The following is a 6,000-nucleotide window of genomic DNA, read 5'->3' as shown; positions in this document are numbered from 1 at the left end:
TAGCTGATTTTTTTTTTTTTTTTTTTTTTTTTTTTTTTTTTTTTAGGGCTGCACCTGTGACATATGGAGTTTCCCATACTAGGGGTCCAACTGGAGCTGTAGCCACTGGCCTACACCACAGTCACAGCAAGATCCAGATTATTCGTAAATGTTGGACCTGATCCTACCTTAACAGCCAGATCCAAGCCACGCGTGTGACCTATACCAAGCTTTGGGCAACACTGGATCTTTAACCCACCCAGTGAGGCCAGGAATTGTACCTGCATCTTCATGGATGCTAGTTGGATTTGTTAACTGCTGAGCCAAGACTAGGAACTGATTTTTAAAAAAAAAATTTGTTCAAAACATCTTGCCCTGTGCATCCACTCTTCTCCTGAATTCTTTCATTTTCTTTACAATCATTACCTGAACTCTTCCTTAGATAGACTGCCTATCTCCACGTCACTTAGTTCTTCTGGGGTTTTATCTTGTTCCTTTGCCTGAAACATGTTCCTCTGCCACCTCATTTTGTCTAAGTTGCTATTTGTATTTTTGTGTATGTGGTATGTTAGCCCCATTTTTCCACTTTAGAAAAGTAGGCTACTGTTGAAATCCCCTACAGGGCACTCCCCTCTTTTCACCCATGCTGTATGTGCTAAGGATTTCCCCTAAGAAGTCCTGTTATGGTAAGCTAAATATGTGTGTGGTCTGGTAGGTTCGGTTGGTTCCTGGTCCATTTTGTCCAGTCCCTGCCTTGTATGGATGCTGTTTAGCAGGTCTGGTCACAAGGGACTGCAGAATTCCATGGGGCCTTAGGGCTAATGCTGGCTCACTGGTGGCAGAGTCAGGTCCAGAAGACTGCGGGCTGTTCCCCTCACCCACACTGGTAGATGAAGCTCAGTCCTGGGGTTACTGCCAGGAGGTAGTATTGCTTCTACTCAGCCCCTGTTCACCGAAGCCAAATTGATCTCAGAGACAGTTTTAGGTCAAGGAAAAAAAAATCACTTTATTGCTTTGCTAGGCAAAGGGGCACAGAGTGGGCTAATACCTTCAAATGCTGCATGTCCCAACCTAGGGGATTTGGCAGGAGTTTTATAGCAATGGTTCAAGAGCGGGATTGCTGATAAGGATCAGGGTGTGTGGGGCCTGCATTCCTTTAATCTGGACTCAGGTGGTCTCTTGATGGGCTTTTGTGGTTCTTGAGGTTATCAAACTGATATTCTCTCTGGATTGAAAAATGCTTCACTAAGTAGTTAACATCTTCCATTTATTTGGGGGTTTTGGTTCTGTAGAAGAGCTCAAAGATATTGTTATGACTGTTCCCTAAAGCTGCAATATTGTTTCTTGATTGCTTCTCCCATGTCTCTGCAGTTCCTCTCCTTTCTGATTAGCAACTGTTTGAACCTGCCCTTTGGAACTCAAGGAAGGTGATGCAGGCTGAAGCTTAGTCCCTATAAATAAGATATAGGGGACACAGAAAATCTTCTCCTGCCCAGGAGTCCCACAGAGTCCTGCTCAGTTTCAGTAGGCAGAACCAGGTCCTGAAGTCTGGCTTGCAGGGCCCAGAGATCATAGAGCTGGTTTCAGATCAGTGAAGGGTGGAGGGGGTTCCTGACACAGTTGAGCATGATATTCAGGGTGTCCCAAAGCTGTAATTGACCTGCTGGTGGGCAAGGCCAGGGCCAAGCTAGTCCCAGGGCAGGGTCTGGCCTGCTGTACGCTGCAGGATTGCGATTTTCTTGCATTTGGTTTCTGCCCTGTGGTGAGTGAGGCTAGTCTAGAGGCAGCTGAGGGCTCAAGAAATCTTTAGGCAACCCATCTGCTGATGCGTAGGGCTGCGCCCCCACCCAATTATTTGTTTGGCCTGAGGCATCTCAGCACTGATACCTGAAGGCTATTGGGTGAAAACTCTTGATGCTAATGAGCTAATGGCTATACCAGCACTGGTTTCGTGTGGATAAGCAAGCCCCCAAATATGGCTGAATCCAGTGTCTATGTCCCCAGGTTGAGCTGAAACTGCCTCCTGCCCCTCTGGGAGACTCTCCAGGACCAACATATAGGTCTGGCCCAGGCTCCTATCCAATTATTACTTTACCCATTGGTCTCAGTTTGCTTGAGATTTTATGTGTGCCTTTTAAGAGTGAAATCTCTATCCCATACCACAACAACCCCCATCCAGTGGGCCTCCTTAAATTAAGGCCCAATTGGCCTTCAAAACCGAGTGTTTTGGGAGCTCATTTTCTTGGTGCAGGACTCTCAGGCTGGGGAGCCTAACATGGAGCTTAGAACTCCTTTGGGAGAACTTCTGCATTGTAATCATTTTCCAGTTTGTGTATCACCCACCTGAGAGTATGGGACCTGATTACATTGAGAGTCTGCCCCTTCTACCCATCTCCTTATGGTTCCTTCTTGATGTCTTTAGTTGTTGAAGATATTTTCTGGTAGGTTTCATTCTTTTTCATAGATGGTTGTTCTTCAGGTAGCTGTGGCTTTGGTGAGCTCAAGGTCTTTCTATGCTGCCATCTTGGACCTACCCAAACCATAAAGGAAATCTCAGGTATAATTTTATGTTCCTCACTGATATATCAAGTTTGATTAACTCCTTTATGAATCAAGCACTTGGAATTCCAGATTAAGTTGAAAGAGAGGCATCTTTTTATTCAGCTCTCCATGGAATTTGTAAAGAAATGAAGTGTAGGTGGTAGAACATTCTCAGAGAAACTTGATCTTCACTTCAAAAAAAAAAAAGTCCCTGTTTTGTCTTTTTTGATTTGAAGAAAATTATTTTCTTATCTCAGCCTTAATCTAAAAGCAAGTGACCGTTATCCTGCACAAATGTTCTCATTTATTGACATTATCTTTAAATGATAATCTGAGGATGCACCCAAGAATGTGTTCTAACTACCTCTATTCTCTGCATTTTAGAGACTTTGAAATTTTTATTGGAGTATGTCAGAGGGGATTAATGAAAGCATTTTCTATTATATCACATTTAAATACAGAGAGTTATGATGGGAGAGTAAACTTACTCATGATAAATAGTATGGGCTAAGACTTAGTCTGAATTTAAAATGGTGGTTTTCTAATAAATTTATCATGGGTTAGTGTTTTATTAGCCAAGAGGGGATAGTACACAATCTATACAAAAAATGGCTTTTCTCTCTGGTAGTAATAAATTTTATTCATTTCAGACATTCATGTAGCCAAATTATGTGAATTTTTTGAGTAAATCAAGCCAGCAGATAAAGACGACAACAACCTAGTCCTTGTTGCTATTGTCCAAATTCTGATTGACTGCCATATTGAAGTTTCTTAGAGTCTGGTTTCTCAGCCACTTCCTATATATTTTCCTAATGACTTGAAAGCATAAAATTTTCACTTTTATGTATATAGATGGCTTGACAAATTTGTACATTCCACATAATTTCTTTCCTAGTTTAAATATTAGAATTGCATGTTAGAAATGTTCAGTGCCTATGTATGTGTGAAAAGGACATCAGATTTCCTTGCTTTGTCTTGGTTTTCTTCTCATTCTTCTTATTCCATAATATCACTGCAAAACCAACAATCTGAGGAGTATTAGCCACTATTTATTTAATACCTGTTATTTGCCACTCATCATGCAAGGAGCTCTATAATCATCTCTTCTCATCCTTTACAAACATTTCTGTATGGTGATTTCCACTTTAGAGATGAAGAAACTAGGTTTAGAGATGAAGAAACTAGGTTTAGAGAAGCTAAATACCTGGGTGCAGATCACAAAGCTTCCTGGCACTGGGATTGACATTTTAGTTCGTGTCTGCCTGTTTCCAAACCCAAATTCTTCTCTACCATCTCATTTGTCAATTTAATTTGTTATTTGACAATATTTAAAGTGTGTAATCCAAGGGAATGGTGAGTTCCAAAGTATGAAACTTTAAATCATCTTTTCCAAATAGACAATTCCTCTAGAAACTCTTCATACAACCTATGCAGAAATATCAAGAACAGTTGGAATTACCATGAATCTCTTTACTTCTTACTCTATGATTTGAAATTTGGAACTATTGGGTATCAGTAGGGAGGATTTCACTTAAATTATATAAAATTCACTTTTATACTAAGAATGCCCTTAAAATCAAATGATATTTAAGAAATTAATTGTGCAATTAAGATTGTAGGGCAAATGTTTAGCCTATTTTGTAGGACTGGCTGATTTTAAGCACTTTAGAAGTATCATTAACATACAAGTAATTGCTGTGCTCCTTTGGAAATGGCCTGCTTCCACTTATTATTCATTCATTAAGCTGATCATCAAAGAATTCTGCTTGACAACAATTTGTTAACCTTCTTCAAGTTACTATATTTACTTAAAAGTCATTAACCTGTGCTTTTTTGAAAATATTATATAACTGCTTTGTTTTCATACTAGTCATGATTGTTTCCTTCAAGTGGTTCTAATCAGTAAAGTTTTTTCTATATATAGAATGTGCTTAGGTTTATGCAGTGCAGTGGTTGTTTTTTCCCCCTCAAAAATTCTTATTAGATATCAGGTGGAACTGAAGTATTGGACTGCATTTAGAAATGACCAGTGGAGAGATATTTTGATTAATTTCACTTGGTGACCTAAGGATTTATGGTTTTAATTGCCCCTGGAGCCACAGGACTACTTAAAGAAATCATAATTCAATCCATGATTATTATCTTGGGGTATTGTCAGTGTTACCCTCATGAAATCAAAAGCCTTCAGCCATTTGGGAGAGTCACAGTGTGACAGTTTAAACCCATTTCAAAAGTCTAGATTAACATTAAAAAGAAATACCTTAATTGATACATTGGAACCCTCTTACTTTAAGTTCATTTTTTTAATAATCTATTTTCAAGTTCTGTCTTCTCATTCCATGGTATCCAAAATGGTATAGAAAGAAAGAGAAATGTTATTAGAATAGAGAAGGATGGTAATAAAACATCCCCATAAATTAGGTAATATTTGTTCCTAGAAGACACATTTTATTCTCTTTATAATCTCTGAGAATCCTTCCATAGTCAAGGAACAATATTTCAGTTACAAGTATTCTCGGGTGGCTGTGGGGCGAGAACACTGAACCCTAACCACTTGAAGTAGGTCCCCAGAATTGTTCCTTTGGAGAAAGAATTCTGCGAAGAGACTGAGGATAGTGAAGCAAATAAGTATTTATTAGGAGAGAAGAGAGGGAAGATAGGTGAGGAGAAAGCACAGACACCTTGGGGAAGGGGTAGGGATAGAGAAGGAGAGACAGAGAATACAGAGAAAGAGTGAGAGGAGGAACAGGACATGTGCTTTGGAGGTCATTTAAATTGTTTGCGTAGGAGCAGTACTTCCAGGCTTCCTCTGGCCAATCATCTTTCTTTTTTTGTCTTTGGCCTGGTTCAGGCCCCTCCCCTGTGCACATGCATCTTTTAGCCAGGGTGGAGTCTAGCATATGGCTTTCTGGGAAGTTGACAGGATGTACTGTGGTCTGGTGCCCCTCCTTTCTTTGACCCCTGAGGAATCTTTCTGTGAGTGTGTAGTTCTAGAGCTCTTAGTGACCTCGAAAATGAGAAATAGGTGGTCTCTATCTTTTATCCAAGCCTGATACAGCTTTTATCTCAAAGTTATCTGTTCATAGGGAAGAGATTATTGTTGCTCGCCTGGGACCCATCTATCTTCTGCTTCACAAGGGAATAATTTGAGACCTTTCTCATGCCCAGATATACTCCAAAAGTATATAGATTCTATATATTAACTTGTAAAAAGATGAAAATCATTTAAAGACAATAGAGCAGGACAGTATCCCAGTTTAATGGGTAGGAAGACACAAGGTTTATAATATTACTTAATATGAGTTGTCAAGGAGCTGAAGTACCTTGTCAGAAGAACATGGAAAGAGACATTTTAACCAGAGGATATTTAATGCCATGTAGGCACGGAGATCAGAATAGCTACATAATTCTAATTATGTAGAATAATACATAATTCTACATAATTCTTCATAATTCTAATTTATTTTTCTCTAATAGAGT

The sequence above is a fragment of the Sus scrofa genome, chromosome 1, assembly GCF_000003025.6.
Source record: "Sus scrofa isolate TJ Tabasco breed Duroc chromosome 1, Sscrofa11.1, whole genome shotgun sequence".
Taxonomy (NCBI): domain Eukaryota; kingdom Metazoa; phylum Chordata; class Mammalia; order Artiodactyla; family Suidae; genus Sus; species Sus scrofa.
The sequence above is the reverse complement of the archived record's forward strand: the minus strand, read 5'-3'. Positions refer to the sequence as shown.